The 20,735-nt window shown below is 41.6% G+C and overlaps 1 long non-coding RNA gene across 1 annotated transcript; it reads right to left on the bottom strand.

The window, feature by feature from the left end:
• Nucleotides 1-588: 588 nt before the first annotated feature.
• LOC138413512 (uncharacterized) lies at nucleotides 589-20,422 on the bottom strand. Its single transcript, XR_011245870.1, has 3 exons — nucleotides 20,283-20,422; nucleotides 10,398-10,508; nucleotides 589-726 (listed from the first exon to the last, which is right to left on the bottom strand). It is a non-coding gene; the product is annotated as an uncharacterized lncRNA (long non-coding RNA).
• Nucleotides 20,423-20,735: the final 313 nt, after the last annotated feature.

Raw genomic sequence — 20,735 nt, 5'->3', positions numbered from 1 at the left:
ACATTAAAATGGCAAATCTGTATTTTAGCAACTTTGGACACATAAGAACTACTTATACAATTTACAGTTTTTTCAGGTATGGATGAGGTATCAGGTGTCGTCACAGCCTCCGTTTCTCCTGCAGCATTTATGGAACACACACATAGCGGCCATAAGCTAATCGACAGTCTTTGAGGAGAGATGGTATCCCAGCCGGAAGTGGTGAGGAGGAACCCTGGTGTTGTGAAGAAGCCGTGTCTGACATTTCAGCGGCCTGATTCACAACACCAGCTGACCCTCCACACCTCCACACACACACACCCACAGTACTGTTGTTCAGAGACGGTGCGAAGGCCGGAGTTTATCCTCATCCAGACAGTGACAGCGACGTGCCACTGACAGGACAGCAGCCTGACTGTTCTGAGAGGGCTGCAGACACAGTGGAGCCTCAGAGGTAAATGGTCTCTACCCACCTTTTATTTGAACCACTCAGACAGAGACCATCAGTCGCCCTCATTAGCATTAAAAGTAGTGGACTGAGAGCACTCACCTGTCCTCTGCAGTAAACCTATCTCCTCAGACCCTCCCATCACTGTACAGCTGACTGCAGTGGTAATGAAAGTAAATTAAATCAGAAACACTGGAGGCTGAAACTAAACTGGGAGAAGGCAGCATGACTTCAGTGTGTGCTGTATCCATTGGAGGGCAGTTTGCATGAAGCAGCTTTCTGCACTTTCTTCTTTTAACCTGCGACAAATAGGACAGAGAGAAAAAATGAAATCTAGTGGTTAAAAATTAAGATTTAAAAACAGCAGGATTGAGCAGAGGAGAACCTGAAAAATCACATGAAAGTCTAACATAACTGCAAAGTGCTAATGATTGATTATCTTTAACAAACCGACACAATCTCACTATGAATGCACAGTGAAACACGGAGCTGCACTCTAATGTAACATTGCTCTATTTGGTCGCCTATTTATAAAGTGCGGTGGTATTGAGGACAGGGCCGTGATGGAGCTGAGAATAACTTTGGTTTGACTGCAGCGAGCCTTAATCCACCTTGAAGCAGCCCGCTGTGGATGAAAGCTGAAATCATGTCACAGTAAAGTGGGTTTACAGTAGAAATGATCTGTGGATCTTCAGGCGGTGTTTCAGTATAACGTGGAGGTTAGAAAATAAAATCCCTATCAGGTCTGTTCTTGAAAGAATCAATAGAACTATCCAGGAATGTTTTGTGTTCATTGGATGTAATTGGGGGAGACAGTTAATGATATCAGCCACGTGTAAAATAAAGTCCTCTTCAAATCACAAACACTCTTCAAATTGAGGTTTTCTGTGAAAATTAAAGATCCTTTCTGTGAATCTTTTCATTTGACAGTCAGGGAGTCTGTTAATATATGACACCTTTTACATTATGCTAAGCTGCGTGAAATTTTACCGCTCAAATAAGTATACAGCTTAATTCCTCATCTAATATAAAGTATTAAGTTAATAGAGATTCCTGGATAAGCAACATAAAATGAGTCTAACTCCTCCATTATCATTTAAATGATGATGTTCAATCATGCAGTTGTGCTGTCGATGGATATTTGTTTGGCGCCGTGGAGGCAGATGAAGCTTGAATTTAACATCAATGAGTATCTGAAACATTTCTCGTTTGTCTGGAAAGAAAAAGATGTTCAGTCTGGTGTCTGCTTTGAAGATCTGTGGGCTAAGCTCTGCTCCCTCACAATGGGCAGCTTTATACAGTTGAGCTCCTGCCAGCTGTTGAGTGCTGTGTTGGCCTGTGGGGGACTGAGGTAGTTTACTGTGCCACTTGTGCCCTCGAGTCGCCTCTTCTTGTGAAATTGGGTTTTAAGTGTAGCCTTTGACCACTCGATTAATCATTGGTTTGTCTTTCAGCCTGACCAACCCAGGCCTGGTCAGGCCTTTACTAATTCCTCCACAAGCTGCAGTGTCAAACTCAACATAATATCCCAGCAATACATTTCTTCTAATCCCTTTTTATCAGGTTTCCTGGCCTTTCTGGTCAATCTAATTGCAACAAAGCCCACATAAGGGCTTTTGTGCCAAAAAGAAAGTTCTTTTATGGTTTCAATTAAATGGTTGGGATGGACCAGTGAAGCTCTTGGCTGAGCGCCCGTGTCCTTCAGACAAAGAATGTCACTGTGCATAATGGTGAGACACACTTCAGTGAGGAAGAGGGAAAGGAGGTACACAATGTGAGGAAAAAAGAAAAACCCACCCAGGCACTAGCCTCACAATTTAGCTCATGTCAAAGCCAAAAGGATTGGGAGATTTTTTTTCCTGGGGGATTTCAGGATCATTCAAAACCGGTGTTGGTGTGCTCCTGTGGGTGTGTGTGTGTGTGTGTGTGTGTGTGTGTTTGTGTGTTTAGTTGTACCTCTGTTCTTTTGAGGACCAGTTTGACGAATACAGAGTGAGGACATTTTGGCTGGTCCTTTGGCCAGTGGGTATATAGTTTAAGGCTAAGGTCTGGGGTAAGGGTAAGGAATTTAATCATCATATCAATTATTTTTATCTTGCAGCAAAATACAACAGGAGTTATCTCAGAGCACTTTTAAACTAGCTCTTGATTGTATTACATTCCCCCATCAGCCAGTACTTGGTGAAAGTGTCAAGAAAACAAGAGACCTCGAGCAGAACGGGACTCAGGGTGGGTGGCCATCTGCCTCAACCGGTTGGGTTGAGATAGAAAAGAGGAGAGGGGGAAAGAGAAAGAGTGAGAGAGAATTATAATAATTGTAGCAGCAGGTGATGAGTAGGAACTCTGGGACAGTAGGAGGCCAGCAATCACTGCTCCAGCTCTGGAGGCAGAAATACCTGCAGGGAGCAACAGGAGGGGAGAAACGAGGAAGGCATAAAACCACGGGAGAGAGGGAGAGGCGGCCTAGATGCTCATGTGCTTGAGGAAGCAAACTGAGTAAGATTCTCGTCAGCAGCACAACATAGGTTAAATATGCTGGTTATAACTGATTCTTTGAGACTGAGAACGACAGGAACAAAGTCTGAAATGCTTACTGTGGATATAATAATGATATTTATTATATTAAGAAGAATTTTACAATTAGAAGGTCTTAGAGAAGTCTGACAGTCTGAGGTTGCTGAGAGACTCTGATGATGAATAACACCCTTATACTCCATGTTCCTCAAGGCCTGCTGCAGACATGTCTCCTCAGTAAACCAGGATGTAGACCCCTTAGGCCTTTGGTAGTGAGATGAGCAATAGGGGGCATGTCATTGCAGCTAAAGGGGCCAAGAGCAGCATGAAGAACAACAGTACACCTTTGAGATACTTGTAAAAACTCCAAATAATATAAATCTAGCACACAGAGAGAGTAATGGGAGAGTAGTAAAACATAAATCAAGAGAAAAGCTCATATTTCCAGGATTGTCTTTGACAAAAAAGACAATGCTGATGATATTGTACAGCACCAACAGCATGATAACAAAAAATGAACTGTTGAAGATCAGCATTATGATTCTAGTCAGACCCGAGAGTAGCATTTATGCTGCACGTCAGGATTTACAGCAAAGCCAGCACCAACACTCAGTGGAAGAGCGGGAGGTTAGTGTGGCCTTTATGAAACCAAGCAGAAAATAAGGATGTGGAGGTCGGGGGTGATAGATGGGCGAGAAGCAACCAACTTTAACGTGTTAGAGTAGAGTTCGCATCCGGTCACCGACTCGCAATTAAAATGTACCAAAATTAATCCCTAAGTGTAAATGTCAGGTTACCTTTGATCAAACTGTTTCACATCGTTCAACCTCATCAAACCAGCTGTCAGGAGAGACGTAATAACCATTCAGATGTGGGAACCACAGCACAGGACCTTTTGTACACATAAAACATTCTGTAAGTAGTTTGGTGGAGAATAAAGAGACAACTTATAGCTACTTTCTCACAGCCACACAATTGTCCAGTCACTGGCTGTGAAGTGACTGTGCTTGAGCGTCAGAAAGTTACAATCTAAAGTCGGAGCCTCCGATCTGCAGTGTTGATAATGTGTAGGTGTTCTCCAGAACCCCTTTAATACCTGCTATATAAAAGATATTTGCATTCAAGATAATAAAAAATAAATGTTACCCGACCACTCACAAATACTTGATGCTTAATGCTCATTATTAACTTTGTTCTGGAAACTATTTTTTTTAAACTTTAGGACAAACTTCTTGCAAACCCTTTCTTTTTCCATAAAACCATCCATAACTTCCAAACCCAGGATCCCTGTGCTGTATCACACCCTGCTCTCTGTCTGTCTGTCTGCGACGGCCCCTGATTGAATCCGCTTTGAGGGTGACAACCCACTCAGCCTCTGGCAGTCCTCATGCGTGTGTCCTGTAACAGGCCCGACAGCTCTCCTGCCGGTTTTATCTAACTTCCATTCATCACAATATTTTGCTTCGCAGACACCTTTGCTACGACGCCTCCCAGACACAAGACAATACAGGCACATACACTTGGTGAATTCATTTAATGGAGGAAGTGAAGAGCAATGAATTCTCAAGGTGAGGGAGAGGTTTATCTTTATACCTTCAGGAAGGTCATAAAAAATACATAATTCATGTGTCTTTTATATTTAAAAGTACATAACAGTGGTTCTACAGTTCTAAATGTCTCATTTATTCTGTTGGCTTTCGTTATGGTTTGTTTGAATGTTAACTTTTCAAAAGGTGACAGGTATATTTGAACATATGAAAATATCTTTATCTTTTGTGTTCTTTATGTTCTGACGTTGTGTGGAGACAGGCAGTGTCTCGATGTTATCTTGTAGTGGTTAAAATCTTCCCCTACAAATTGGGACAGCCTTTCAAGAAGCCATTACATTATCAGTAGTCGTTGTAAAAAGACGCAACAAAAAGTGGATCATCATCTTTTTAAGGTTGATGTGAAAAAAATTACCATAAATAATTGAAACGATATTGAAAAAAGATATTACAATCATTATTGTAATTTTTAAATCCTTATTAATGGACAAAATATTTTATTTGTGGGTCTCTCTCCCAGCTTGCCGGTGATTCTGGGAAATTCTCATAGCCCTTGGTTTGAAGTGTGGTTCTGAAAAATCCCCGTATGAGGGATGCACAGCCTGAACACTTGGCGCTGTTGAGCACATGGAATGGGGAGACTGGTATCAAACGGAGAACACTCTAGTTAGTGGACAACCCACTATACTTCCTGTGCCACAGCTGCCTGATGTGAAGTTTTAAACACCAACTGCTACTGTGCGTCCCGTTAGGCTCATGTGCCATTAACATTCCTTGACTAAGTAAAGGTACAAGGATGAAAAATCGGTGTGGCTGGCGGAGTTGCTTTCGACAGTGCTTTGACTTTCTGCCAGATGCTCAGTGGCCAGATGCATCTTGGCCACAGATTCTGTGTGTGCAGCCAAAACAACCCCAACCACGCCACACCCAGTTAACACTGCTCTCCCCCAGGTCCACATCTCTCTGCCTCTCCCCGCTCCTGCCGAAGCCGTCCATCCTTCACACTGCTTTCAGACAGCTGTGCTTACTCTGCACTACGCAGACAGGGAGCGAGAGAAAGAGATGGAGAGAGAGAGACAGCGTCAGTCTGCTGCTGGATAAAAGCAAGCTTTTTGTTTCCTAACTGAGCGTTGCCCATTTTATTTGGATCAGTCATTCAGACGGCGCCTGACATTGGCATCATTGATTTAACATTATTCATTTTGTAAGGAGAAGGAGGAAAACGAGGAGATGAGGGTGGCTGACACTTCTGAGAAATGAGGGATGGTGCATGCAGACAGTCAATCATGAAGTCATTTTTTCATAAATATGTGAAATGGAAGTATGATCTATATATTCAGTGTCTTTTGACCATTTTAAACTCTTTTCAGGTTAGATGTCTTCCTGTTTTCCTGATTTCTTCTCAATCAATTCTGACTCAGATTCCCATCATGCACAGCTTACTGTGTGACCCTCGTGACTGGGACAAGGTTGTAGAATTGAAGGTGACGTTATTAAAAAGCCACAGGGTTAAAATAATAATACAAATTCATTTGAAAGTAGAATTACAAACAAGCTTCAGCCCCAAACTGACGGACGGGGAGGAATATAGGCAGCAGATTGTGAAGAGACAGACAGAAAAGGCTGAGTGATGGGCTGACGGCCAGACTGAGTCCAGTGTTTTTCAGCCCAGAATAAACTCTTAGTGTTATCACAGGAGGAGCAGCTGGCTGCAGAGCAGGACGGCTGACAGAGACGATGCTGACACACACCCTACCTGCCAATCCAGCATCTCTGTGGGTGTGTGTGTGTGTGTGTGTGTGTGTGTTCCACTGGTAGACATTGAAAGGAGCTGTAGAGTTAAGTGGTATAAAGTCACCATAAATTCACAGCTACTGTATATCAGCAGGAAATCCAGCTGAGTCAGAAATGGTGGGAGATTTTTTTTTTAAATAATACATTTACTCAAGGACTGTACGGGATTTCATTTAATCTTTGATACGATATTACTGAATTATATTGAATAGTGAATTATATTAAATAGTAAAATACTGAATCGTCATGTTTTCAAGAAAAAACTGGTTTCACCATGATCACTGTGATACGCTGCTACCTCTATCTCCCTTCACTTCGTAAAGAGCGATGACATTAAATCTTTTATATTTGACCAAAATATTATTAGTTCTATTTTCAGCAAAAAGCAGGAATATGAAGAAACATTTAGAGGATATTAATTAACCAACATCAGTGTAAATCACTTTAAACTGAATTGTTGGGGGGTTTGGGACTGTTGATCTATGCAAGACATGATAGGAATGACACAATTATAAATTGAAAAATGAAACATCTTTAAATTGGACATATCAGTGTATAACAATGAATTGATTAATTCAGAAAATTATCTAAACGTCCTCATTGTGGTTTGAGCAAAAAGCTGGCACTGACTTGTTCACTGACTGTCTCCAGGCTAATTATATCTGTACATCAGCATGGGATTGATCCACGTTTACTTTCTAAAGTGAAGACGACAGTATCTTCAGGTCCATCAGGACAGTGGCAGAGCAGTAGGAAGAATAAGTAATGCCTATAAATAGAGACTTTTTCTTTCTGGTTTGGAAAACAGTCCAAACTTGAACAAGTCCAAATGCAAATGAAAGATTGCATAGTATTTTTTCCTCGCCCCGTAGTTTTTTTGAGCTCCATATAAATCTTGACTTTCTAGCTGAAGGAAGCAACTTTTAGTGCTTAATTAGTTCATAAAATCATGTAGGGTGTGCCAGCCCTGAAGCTGGGTCCCCACGGCCGACCATCAACAGTCTGCTCATTAGAAGAAGCCACTGGTCTGTGTCTGGCGCTCTGCATGGGCTGCTATCAAAGTCTCTGTGGCTTAGAGGAAGCTCCAGCACACACATGCAACAACTATAGGTACATGTTGCCCAACACACACACACACACACACACACACACACACACACACACACACACACACAAACACACACACACTATTTCATCCAATGAAGAGGCTTTTTTTCTCTGAGCCATAAAATTACAATAAAAATAAATAATAATAATAATCAAGGACCAATTTTTTTAGATCTACATTTAACCTCATATTACCTAATTTTACATTCACACACCATACAGGTACAAGGACAAACGTTTCGACAGTGCTGTAGAAAGTAAACTGTAAGTAAATATATCATTGGGAAAAAATGGATATTGAACATTTAAAATGAAAGACAGATAAATCTGGGACATGTGGAGCAAAATATGTTTAAATAAATGATAAGAATAAAATATCATGTCTAGTATATCTGGGAATTATACCATATGCACAAAGAGTAGTCGTATTTTAAAAGCAGAATAAAACAAAATGGAGTGCGACCCAATAGCAAGACGAGGATGCAGAGTCACAGATAATGTGGTGATGGGGGAGCTATCGTATTGCAGCTGCAGAGACGGGAAAAGAGAAAATGAAGCAGTGATCCCAGACTGGTTCGCCTTTTGACTGAATGTTTGGCAGGCGTGGCACACTGCAGCACCTCTGAACCAGCTGGCATCCACCGACAGACAGGAAGAGAGTGAGAGGAGGAGAGGAAGACGGGGAGCAGAGAGACGGCAACGAAACAGATGAAGATGTGGAGAAAGACTGAGGCAAGGTTAAGATGTATCTATATGGAAGAAAAGAGGGAAAGACACAGACACACACACACACACACAGACACACACACACACACACACACACACACACACACACACACACACCGTAAAATGGTTGAGAAATGTAATATCTTGCTCTGACTGACTGTCACTCATCTGTCCTCCAGTGCAGGTGATGCCAACGAGAACCGACTAAGTCGTCCTCTGCAGATCCAGCGTTTCCAAATTACCAGCAACTATGAAATTGTTGCTTCTCCTAATTAGCTTCCCTGTGAACTTGGGGGCTCCACATCCCAAAAAGTGTGTGTCACTTTTCTAATCCTTCCTGTGGAATAATTCTAATCGCAGGTACAGCTACCTGCGGGCTATGCTCTGGCTGGAGTCGTTTGCAGGCCACATTAAATGATAGGATCTGTAATAAGAGTGAAATATAGCTTAGCTGATTGAGGCAGGTGAAGGAGAGAGCTCTTGTTATATTAATCCTAATGTGGAAATGATGGAAGGAAAATGAAGTCAAATAGTGATTTAAAGATTTGTCCTACGCGGAGCTGCATGTGCAAGTTATGTGACTAAAATTATATTGATGAATTTCTGCAATTATGTAATCAGCTAAATACTTGAAAGCGTGCAGAGGCAAATTGAATACAGTGAGTCATGGTTACTAAGCAGGTGCACAAAAGTGGAGGCAGGATTATCAGATTGGATCCAACCCAGAACTCAGAACTAATTAAAACAATGTTTGACACAAGAGGTTTATGTCAACGTCTTTATGAACTAGTTTGTTGTGTGTTTAGAGAAGTTTTTGCAGATAAAGTGAGAACTTTAAGGGATAAGAGTGAAAGTGGGATCATGCAGGGTAAAAGAGGTTGCTATGGCTATGCTGAGGTTCCTGGAGAGCTGGACAGTGTGGGCGACCGCTTTCTTTATGCCTTTAGTTAACAGAGCAGGATGTCTGCCAGGCTCCTGCGGGAGCCACTGTGTGACAGAGAAAGGAGAAGAGAGGCAGAGCAGTTCTAGAAGGGCAGGATCTGCTGAATGGACGGACGGCAGCTGGAGACTTTCTCTGGACGGACTGTCACAGCGGACACACCAGAGGACGCCCTGACATGCTCGAGCTTTACACCTCAGCTTGCTTTCAATTTTCATATACAGCATATGGACTACAGAGTAACACCACTCTGCTATGCAGGTCAAAATTCTGGTTAAAAGTAAATGTATATTTTTGTTTTGTTAACTGGCCTGTTAATCTGGTGCTCATGTTAATTGATGTATGTATTATTCCTTTTTAACTACAACAAATTAAGCATGCAAACAGAAAAACAGCTGTTGATATTCAGGGTTGTCGAAAAATATAAATGACTATATATTTTTTACAATCCTTGGACTGGCCATAGATAGCAACCAAAATTAAAATATAAATTTATATATAAATTTCTGTTGTGAAGGTTAAATTAAAATTTCCAATTTGCCTTAGCAATAAAAGGTAATTCTTATCGCAGACCAAGCTTTTTCAAGAAAAAACCAAAGTATTGGTTCTGGCACTGTTTAGGCACTGGAACCGTTATATAGTATCGATTTAGCACCAGGATCGAAAAAAGACTTTTATTTATTCAGACTTTATTCTACAACTTTCTTGTTAACACAGAAATAATTGTATAATATGATCTCTTCTGTAGAAACCATTGAATAGATACATGATGTATAAAACCATGGATGTACAGTAAATGTTCCAGATATGATGAAAATATTTTGCTGAAAGAACCAAAGAGGATCTGAATGAATCCTCAATAGAGCTGTTTTCTGAGCTAATGAAATAATAATAATAATCATCATAATCATAATGATAAATGAAATAAAAATCATTTATTTCACAGGACAGTGACAATTAACACATTGTATCCATGTTGAAAATTATTGGGAAGATTTACAAGAAATAAGGAGGAAAATAAGGGATCACAATTATTTTTCACTGATATCCTAATCCTTGCTATGTCTGAGTTTATCTTAATCAGCTCCAACAGGATCGCTGTGTGTCCCTTAGGCTCCTTGTTAGTGTTACTTATTGACGATTCCAAACGTCTGAGTAACACTCAAACACAGTCCACACTTTGTTTCAGCTGAGTCATATAAGTTTTCAGGGTGAGAAGTTTCCCCACTTTGTCCTCATCAGGGTCAGACTGAACCAATCATGTATTTATTATGGAGTAGGTATGTATACACTGGATTAAATTAGATTAAAATCAACATGCTCAAAGTGAAATAAAGCTGACCTTTAACTGTTGAAGGAGAATGGCTTTAAAGAGTTCGCAGCACCTCCAGACCTCTCAGCTGACTCCAGGGCTGCAGGAAGAAAACCCTGAGTGGCTGATGTGATGGCCGACCTGCAGGAAGAAGGCAAATGTCATTCTAGTGAATTCGTTTTTCTTTGAGAATATTAATAAAGTTCTCTTCACATAAACACACATTGGAGCTTATTTAATTCACTGTAATAAATCACTTAAGAGTGGTCAGTGACTACATATCCATCGTGTGTGTGTGTCTGTGTATATGTGTGTGTGTGACTGTTGTCCCTATAGCATCTCTGTGTGTGCTGCCTCCCTATTGACTGTGTCTCTCCCAGGCGCGTGGCTGTGATGAGGTCCACTCTGCGCTGATAATAAGCTCATTAATCATGCAGCCTCACAGCCCGCAGCTCCTCTTCTATATCCCTGCTATGATTATCAACATTGATTGGCCTGGGAGGAAGCGGCCGCTGCCTCTGGACCAATGGCGGCAGAGGTTGTTGGGGTATAACAGAGCAGATGACTATTGATTCAAGCATGAAAGGACACTAAATGTTTTGCCTTTGGGATGGGACAGTTATCAGTGGTGCTACAGGGAACATTAATCCTTACTGTGGTTTTGGTTCAGTTCACTGTTCAAAAATTTTTAAGAATAATATTGTGGTAACGCATCTATATATATATCTATATCTAAAACTGAGGGGGAAAAAGAGAGACTTGACAAGGATTGTGCACATCAAAAATTGTGAGGATCTACAAACACATATTACACACACAAAAAATTAAAAAAAAAAAAAAGATACACAGAGTTTACATAATTTTATTCTGAAAATACTCACATAAAATGTACAGATCAGTTCATCCAAACTACAAAAAAAAGGATTTGCTTCATTTAGCCTCATCCACAATATAAGAGATGCTGTTTGTGTGCTCAACATTTCATAAAGGGCCTTTAGAAAAAGGTACCTAAATAGATTATCCCTGTTAACATTGAGGATCCACAGTTTTCAAGTGAGCTCATTCCTACTGAAGAAATAGCCCCGATGTCTCAATATCATGAGGCAACCAGAGAAACAAAAGTGAGTTTGTCATTTGGGTGAATGGCCCCTTCAAATCTATAGGGACAATCTCTGAATCATATAAGGTCGCTAAATATAATGAGATCTACCATAAGGCACAATAAGGTGCCGTGTGTTCGGATGACAGATAGTTGTTGAAGTCATGCTGAGTGCTGTACTTTGTGTTACAACAATTCCTCGCCTCCACAAGAAATGAGGGTATGGAATCAGGGCGGCCTAAAAAAAGCTTGTCATAGAAGGATGAGCACTGAGACTCCAGGGTCGGGTCAAAATTACCTTTCTGCTCTGCAAGTGAAAGCAAATGTGTCCTCACAGCGCCACTAAAAGCAGCAGACAGAGGTTGCACGCTAACACACGTGTGCACAAACACACACACATACACACACAGACAAGGCCTTGAATAGCAAACTGTATTGGCTTTCAACTGCATCACTTTGAAGAGACAGGAACATGAGAGAATTGACGGACAAACTGATCACCATGTGAACACATTCTTCTATGAAGAATAGCTGGGAAGATTGATTTTGATCCTATTTTCGGACAAGATTTGAACAGTGTGAGAATCTGAGGATTTCAACAGAAATCATTCAGGTCTTTGAAGAGTCACAAACAAGGGCTTTTACATCCCCCCACCTCCGAGTGGCTTTTCAAAGCCCTCTGATTTCAAGTTGGGATCAGGAGGCTTTTCAGACACCCAGAGCTGATGTTCTTCGTGTAGTCGTGCACCTGGTTCACCTCGCCTCACCCTCCAGCCCCCGGTGTCCCGATGAGACACGCGGCCTGAGCCAACAGGGCCGAAACCAGCAGCGACAGGCGGTATTAAAAATACGGAAAGAGGAAGAGGAGGAGGACTTGCTGGGGCTACATCCATAAATCCTTTCTCTTTCTCACAATTATGCACACACACACACGCACATGCACACACACGCTTCGATAAAGCCCCCTAAACTCTGTCACTCAACTGTCACTCAATTAATGTCTGGTTTTATCTGGTTTTAACATACCTGCCATCCTCAGCAGGAATTAGAGCCTCACCTCTTTCTCTCTCCCTCTCATCTACACACGTTCCCTCTCTCTAAGTAGCTCAGCACAGTGTGTGGGATTAAGAGCTGTGGTAATAACTTCCTTATGCTCACAAAGACCTCAGCTCTTATAAACAGAATTGCCTTATACTTCATATATAACTGCAGATTTAAACCATGTCTGTCTTTTTTTTGCATTACTTCCACTGTTATCGTGTTAAAATACCAACATGCTGTTTTGGTTTTCTTTCTTAATTTCTCTGCGGCAGAGTTTTTTGGATTTGATGATGCCAAGCGGGGCTAAAGCCATGAACTGTCTTGTACAGTGTTTTCCACAGTGTTTTGTAGTTCAAATGGTGGATTGGAAACTGCTGACATTCCGGTGGCGGATATTGCTCTCTTGCCTGCCAGCGCCCTAAATCCCCTGTTGCAAGGGATGTGGTGTGAAATCCATTTACCACAGATTCTTGCAGAAAGCTTGTCATCTCATTGAAAAGATCCCACTGAAATGTGGAAGAAGCTTAACTGTAGGTGTAAAAAAGAATTTTAAAAAATCTGGATATTTTTTCTCTTTCCATATGTTTCTTTGTCTGTTTCCAATTTTCCTGTGAGAAAGAAGTGTCTCCAGGCAGCAAACGAAGATGGCTGCTCTGTCACAGCAGGGTTAATGTTTCATAAAAGGTGTCAGGAGACTTTTACGGTTCTGGTCCCTGAGCCGCGGGAACACTAACGCGGTATTCAGGCGTGAGTAGTTGCAGGTGCACTCATACCCTAGTACAAACAACATAACCATTTTTGTGATTTGATCTAAAACGCACACTGTCATATTGCTTTGTTCCTACATTTACTCTGATTATAAACATACCAAACCTTTAACCTCCCACAGTGAATGGTAGAAATAAAGACATTTAAACTGTGCATTCAACCTGACGACTTGATGTGTCGAGTCACGTGGCCTCAAGAGGAGCGGTCTCAAAGTGGACTGATGTGCTCTCTGGAGTCAATATCATCTCTTTAGTCTGAGGCAAAACGAACGCAACCTTTTCATCTGGAAAATGTTTAGTCGGAATTCTCTTTCTGAACATGAAAAATGGTGGCAAAGTTTAAACAAGAGCCCATATTGATTGTTGCAGCATCAACGTGAAGTGTAGTTTTAACCAATCAGAAGTGGTCCTGATGAGAGTGTGCCTTTGTGTGTGCGCACCATGCCTCCGCTCTCCAGCCATAGTTCAGGTCTGGATGCCTTTGTGTGCAGCTGTGTGTCAAACAAAGGGCCGCTACGCCTGCCTGTCTGCCAGCCATCCATATGCCCATGCAGGCTTGGGGGGAGGGAGGATGGAGATGTGTTCTGGTCTGTGTGTGTGTGTGTGTGTGTGTGTGTGTGTGTGTGTGTGTGTGTGTGTGTGTGTGTGTGCGTGTGTGTGCCTGTGTGTTGTAGTTTGGAGTGGGGGTGCTGTCTGCAGGAAGCAACGAGCAGTGTGAAAGACTCCACACTGACTCTCTTCTTCTTTCTCCTTCTCCCACACTCCTTTGTGCTCTTTTTCTTCAAATGCGCCGTCATTCTTCTCCATTTTCACGTGTTCACCTCATCTCCACGACCCTTTACCTTTCACCCCCTTCGCCTCTTTCCATCTCCTCTATCTAACCCTTCCCCCTCCTCTCCTCCCTCAGACATCATCCAGCACATAGCCAGGAGCTAATATATACCAGCAACAAATTCTAATGGAAAGTTTGCCGCCCATTACAGCTCCTTTGGTGGAAGACAATCTTTGATATGGAAATGCTGCTGCCGCTGTGTGGGTTGCATCCATGTGCACTACATCTGATTCTGCATGTGTGCACCTTTCTCTGTGTTACTGTGTGTGTGTGTGTGTGTTAATGGAGCGTGGGAAGACAATGAAAAATGGATGGTGCATCCTCAGGGAACCCTGTCGTAAACCGTTTTGACAAATTGGGACTGAGGCTGCGTTATCTCTAGGGTTTTCTGAGGGTTTGTTGCAGCCCACAGCCAATTTACACACACATCAGACTGACACATGATGAATGGTAGGTGTGGATGATGGAGTTACTATGAGCCAATAAGCTCTTTAATGTTTTCAAACACGCTTATCCACATTAAGTACCTAAGTGCTCAAAGTAGAGAGAGGTTAGCATGCACTAACAGTAAGTCAGCCAATGGGAACAAAGAAATGTGAGCGTACATTTAACGTCCGCTGCCTTTATAGATGGAATAGAAATATTTCCAAGCATAAAAAGACAGGAAAGAACATTTTTAAATGATAAATCCATGTCATGATCAATGCAGCCAATGACTAAAAGCATCCAGCAACACAAAGACAAAGAAAAAGACAAGGGCTTACCTTTCAGTTGTACAGCCACATGTGAGTCCTGCTCATCACACACACACACGCATGCACGCACGCACGCACGCACGCTCCCACGCACTCAAAAACACTGTGTGCGAGGAGGCTGAGACGAGAACCCATCATTGTTCTCATAACCCCTCCCACACTGATGCGTAGCTCTGTCTGGATGGAAACATGTAGGAGTAGCACTCTCTCTATCACACACACACACACACACACACACACACACACACACACACACACACACACACACACACACACATACACACACACACACACTTTCTCACAGTGTCTGGCTAAAAAACATGCAGCATCAACAGTCTGCCTTGTTGCAGCCTCTGCTACTCCAAAGATTCCAATACACACACACACACACACACACACACACACACACACTCCTACATGCCTACAGAAACCGGCACACAAAGACTCCTACTCACAGATCGTGTAATCATGTGATGTGCGACGCACGCATGCATGTGGAAGCATGTGGTGTCTCTCCGCTGCCTCTTCCTTATCAGCTGTTTTGTGCGCTTTGTGTGCATCGTGAATCTGACAATGTCTGGTGCAAATTTTTTCATGCATGCACAGTACAACAATGCAGCTCCATGCTCATGTTTGCATATTCACGCATAGTGTGCTTTTAGCCAGAAGGGTTCAATGTTAGGTTAAACAAACAGGCACAACCCCTCGTTCTACTCAGCAATTGAGTAGGAGACAGCTCTCACATCCGTTGTATTAGTCTCCAGGGGCAGTGTGGCTACATGTACTTACCCCCTCTGCATTATTGATGGCTGGTAATGGTGCCACCACCACAGGATAGGAAGCTGGTGGATGTTTTAACACAGTGCTGATGAGGACACATGAGGAGTCAAAGGCCACTGGACCGGCCTTGGCCAAATTCTGCTCTTTAAAAGAGACTAGGAGCAAACTATAGTGGACTGGGCTGCTAACTACTGATTGTGCCATTACACAAGAAATAAAGCTAATAAATGTTTTAGTGCGTTGCAATTTGGAGATATCACACTGTTGGATTAATGGGGCTGTTTCGAGCTATGCTGGTCTGAACCAACGTTACTTTTTGCTGACTGCAGCTTCTGCAGAGTCCAGCCAACAGGCCACTTTTCTAACTGAGAAGACTTTGCATAAATCTCACAGTGGCACAAACGTAAATCTTTAAAACAGACACACTGCTACCTTTTGGCAGGAGTGTGTGATGTTGGAAATGAGAGGGTTTGAATGTGACAAAAAGCTGGCTTGTTATTTAGTGCAGAGGAGGAAAAGGGGAGCAGGAAAGGTTGCTCTTGTTGTTTTCAATGTTTTGCTTTTATCATAATTATATAATTTGTTAATTTAACATACATTTAACATTTGTTCAATACTTTGAAAATGCACCGACAACAGCCTCTAATGCACATTAGAACAGATTGTGAAAATCATTATAACAGTTGCACTGTTGTAATTATATTTAATTGTAAGACTTAATTAATTTTGTTTGAATCTGATATGTTTTCAAATAATATGTAATTAAATTAAAAAACAAAAAAGCTGCAAATTAATCAATACACATTTGAAATCATTAACTACAATGATACTGAAATTGAAACAACTTTGCACCACCACACCTTTTTCTTCTGAAGCACTTTGCTCAACAGAAGTCAGAGAACAGATGTCCTGAAGCACTGTCACTGGAAAATAATTAATTTGATGTAAAATGTCTTTATTATCAGCTCTGTGATGGAGAACAAAGGATTTCAACATTGAGTGACAGCCACACAAACACATCCCTCCATTATATTTATTGCACTCAACTGTAATTCCAGTACCATTAAATTTACATTGAATGTAGCAGGTTGGTAAAATGGTATGAGGAATTAATCATCATACCTTTGTCTAATCCCCCTCATATGTGGCTGTTTGTGTGAATAAGAACCTGAAACATTTTTAGTTTGCCTCACTTACAAACAAATGTGGGGGAAATAGATCAGTACAACTGTTTTACTTTAAACAATGTATATGTCAGTTTATATATTATAATTATTTTTTTGTCTTTTGATAAATTAAAGAAATTAAACAAAATCGATGTTTATATTATGTTGCATATATGGTCAAATAAATGTTTTTATTGAGATGAGTGAGTTGTGATCACATCCCAATGATTGAAAATGAACAGTCGAAATTTGTGGACTTGATATATGTTGAATGCTAAACCCAGAAGGATGTTAACACGCTAACATTTCACGTTTTCTTTCAGGAAAATGTGAGAATTTAAAACAAGAATCATTTGCACTTATTTATTGATGACAATGCCAGTAATAATAATGTTTTTTAAGCAATACAGATGACTAACATTGTTGCTTTCTTTAAATTTGAGGAAATTATGAGATTTAATAGAATACCCTGAAACTCATTGTATAAAATAAATGATGTTTCCCTTTGTTGGAGTAAAATGGCGGAAATCATACTGAAGTATTTCATCATGACCAGGATGTGGTTTTAGACGAGATGAATTGGAATAATATAAAAGTTACTTTGACAATTTAGTAAAATGTCTAATTCCTAAAGTGTTTCCCACAAACATATAACGCAAGTGGCAGTAACACCTTTTAGTATTTATGAGAAGGGGTGTGGATAAGAAATATCCTAAAAAAGAAGAAGGAAGTGTGTCATTCCAATTTAGATTTTTTTCTCATATTCAAATATTTGTAAGAGGAGGAAACAATAAAAAGCTTACAAAATTCTTATTTTGTATAAAGGATGAAATATTGAATGTTAGCATTTCACCGCATTCACACAGTGTGCTGCTGTTGTATAAGGATTTCTGAGTGAATGCCACACCCAGGGGCCCTGACTCAAACACGCACTCCGCTCTCACACAGCCACAGGGTCAGCGCCCAGTGCTGCCGTATGAAACACAAGAAGCAGCTTGGTGTGTGACGACGATTCTGTATCCTCACATTATACTCTGCAGAGACAAACCACAGCCCGGCTAACACTGCCGGCGCCTCACAGGCCCGGAGAAGGATGACCAAGCATTCAGCAAGAAAACCAGATTGAATTACTTCTGCTCAATTTAAACACAGCAAATTGAACAAGGGTGTCTTTCTGTGGAGCAACTGCTGTGATCTGATATTATTTTACAAAAATAACAATTTGTGAGGGAATTTTTTTAAATCTTTGCTTTCAAACACATGACTTTTAATGACTAAGCAGCAGAATAAGATGAATTTATAAGAGTTATTCTATCATTTTCAGTTTGTGTGTTTTGTTGCATTACATGGTTGTATACAGTAATTGCTTTGTGCATTTAGATATTCAAATGATTGCTTGTTCCCTGACATGTGAGAGCGCAGAGGCCTCAGGGCAGAAACACTGTCCAAACACATAAACCCATATGATATCATTGTCAATGATCTGGGCAATTATTAGCACACAAAAGAAGTTGTTAGATGAAGGAAGGAGACAATTTCTACAACCATGACTGAAAAAAATAACACAAGAGAAGAGAGAAAATATGTAAGAATCCAAAAGAATTAGCCCCAGATAGAGGGGACCTGGTGGGTGAGGGCGATACATGTTCTCTCCTGGCCTAATAGTGAGCCGCCCAACTGTGTGAAATGGCAATCCACTCACAGACGTACACACACATACTCGCTCACTCTGTGCTGTCGGTGCAAATAAGGACATTCTGAACACCAAATATATGAGATTTGTTTAAAACATCTGTGAGATTTCACAGTTTTTTCTTTTTGCCTGATGCAAGTGAGCACAGCGACACTATTCACAATCTGCACACAGAATCTGCTCACCCTCCTCCAAAGGGTTAAAACTGTCTTTCTGTTTCGGTCTGAATGCAGCAGTTAAAGAGACAACAGCGGTGCAGACATGTCAGCATCATTTGGTTTAGTTATATGGATTCTTTAATGAAAATAAGAGAGAGTTGTGTTAACGTTTTGTTAGGACCATCGAAATCTTTTTGGTAGAGCTCAAATCACAGTGACCCCACCTTTTTAAGCAGAACGGCTTCGTCTTGTTGAAGGTTGAATTCCTTTTCCCTCTGTGCCTCAGTCACATGTAAAGGTGATGAACAAACTTAAGGACATAATTCCACAGAGGAAGAAAAAAAAAAGGAAGCAGCTGCAGGAAGAAAATGAGCTTAATGATCTCTTCAGACCAGGTGAGCCCCGTACACAGGGGTCCACATCCACTCAGCTCCATCACCACCACATCCACAATCTCCATGACAACCACTTAACATGATGACCCCCCTCACCATGACGACCTCTGTCCTCCTGGGGCCTGTAAGAGAGCTAATATGGCTGCTGTGGAGCAACCTGTGAGAGCCGGCCCCTCCACCCGCTCCTGTCTTTCCTATAATTCCTCCACCTCAGGGGGGTTTTAAGCAACTAAATCTGAGGAAGCGTCTCTCATTCACGCACTAAAACCCACTCTATCCCAATGGTTCCACCAAGTTATGTAACCCTTCGCCTCCCAGCACAGGAATCAATTGAATCTATAGTGCTGCTAACCAACAATCTAACCTAACGGCTCCCTGGAACTGAGGCTTCTCTCTCGTGTAGCCTGAAGAAAATGAATCTCCTTTGGCTTCTTGCTAGAAACTTCCTTAAATCGCCCTTGTAACCCAGTTTAGGCCAAATTGCTTGGTTATTTGGAAATTGAGCTGTTTCCGCCCACAAATGAGAGGACGATTGTGCGCTACAGGAATGTGTGCTGAAGTGCAAGCAGACACACACACACACACACACACACACACACACCAGCTTCTTAATGCAGTTTTTGTCTCTGGGGATTGCATAATGATTCCACAACAGCCTGTCAGACATCATATGAAATTGATTCCACCAAGCCAATGCTCCTCTGCCTACGCCATTATCTGTATCAGCTGACGACTTCAGTCTTGATCAGTCTCTCTTAATATTTTGTTATCTATTAAAATGGCCCACCTTGCTCTACCCTGAGGAACAAAGAGAAAGCAAACAGACATTTAAAAGTGTAGAAAACCACCATAAATGCGTTGAAGTACATAGTAATGAAGGTGATACCTTCAAGGTCTTCCTCCTTTTAAAATGCTATAGAGCTTTCAACTTCCACTGGACCGGAATGACAGTATTTACTGGAAATACATATTCTCTATAGATTATCCAAAGGTTGTAGATTGCAGTCAAGTCGTCAAAAGATTTGTTTTATTTAACTGTGCATGATGTGTGAAATTTAGCCTCTGGGCCTTGCAGAAAGGGTTGTATTAGACATACTGTACATTAAGATGCTGCTGTGCGAAAATGTGTGTGTCTGTGAGTGTGTGTGTGTGTGTGTGTGTGTGTGTGTGTGTGTGTGTGTATGTGTGTGTGTGTGCGTGCATGTGTAGCACAGTAGTGTGTAACTTACCCCTGGCTGCCCCTGAGGGTTGAACATGCTCTGACAGCACTGATGCTTCTCAGCGTCCCGCTCCCCTCAAAGCTTTCATCTAAAATATGTTCGCTATCACTCAAAACTCACCCCACTCCTTCCTAAACACACTCTCTCTTTCTTTCCACCACTTCTGTCTTTCTACGTCGTCTTTCCTGTCCCTTCCTCTCTGCCTCTCTGTTCTGTCACCTATCTGCCTCTTTGTTTCTTCTTTTCTCACTCCCTTACTTTTCTTTATCTGCATTTCCCACTCACTTTCCTCATCCTTCTTTCTCCACTATCTCTCCCCCCAACCCCCCCCACCCTCTCTCATCCTTTTCTTCTCTTCCTCTCTGTCACCCTCGCCAGTGCTCCAGGAGCTTGGTAGCGCTGTCTCTCAGCTGGCACAGAGAATGGGCAGACACATGGGAGGGCTGTTTTGTAATCCAGCAG

The sequence above is a fragment of the Paralichthys olivaceus genome, chromosome 13 (genome assembly GCF_024713975.1).
Source record: "Paralichthys olivaceus isolate ysfri-2021 chromosome 13, ASM2471397v2, whole genome shotgun sequence".
NCBI classification, from domain to species: Eukaryota; Metazoa; Chordata; class Actinopteri; order Pleuronectiformes; family Paralichthyidae; genus Paralichthys; species Paralichthys olivaceus.
Note: the sequence above shows the minus strand (reverse complement) of the source record. Positions and strands in the feature narration are given on the sequence as shown.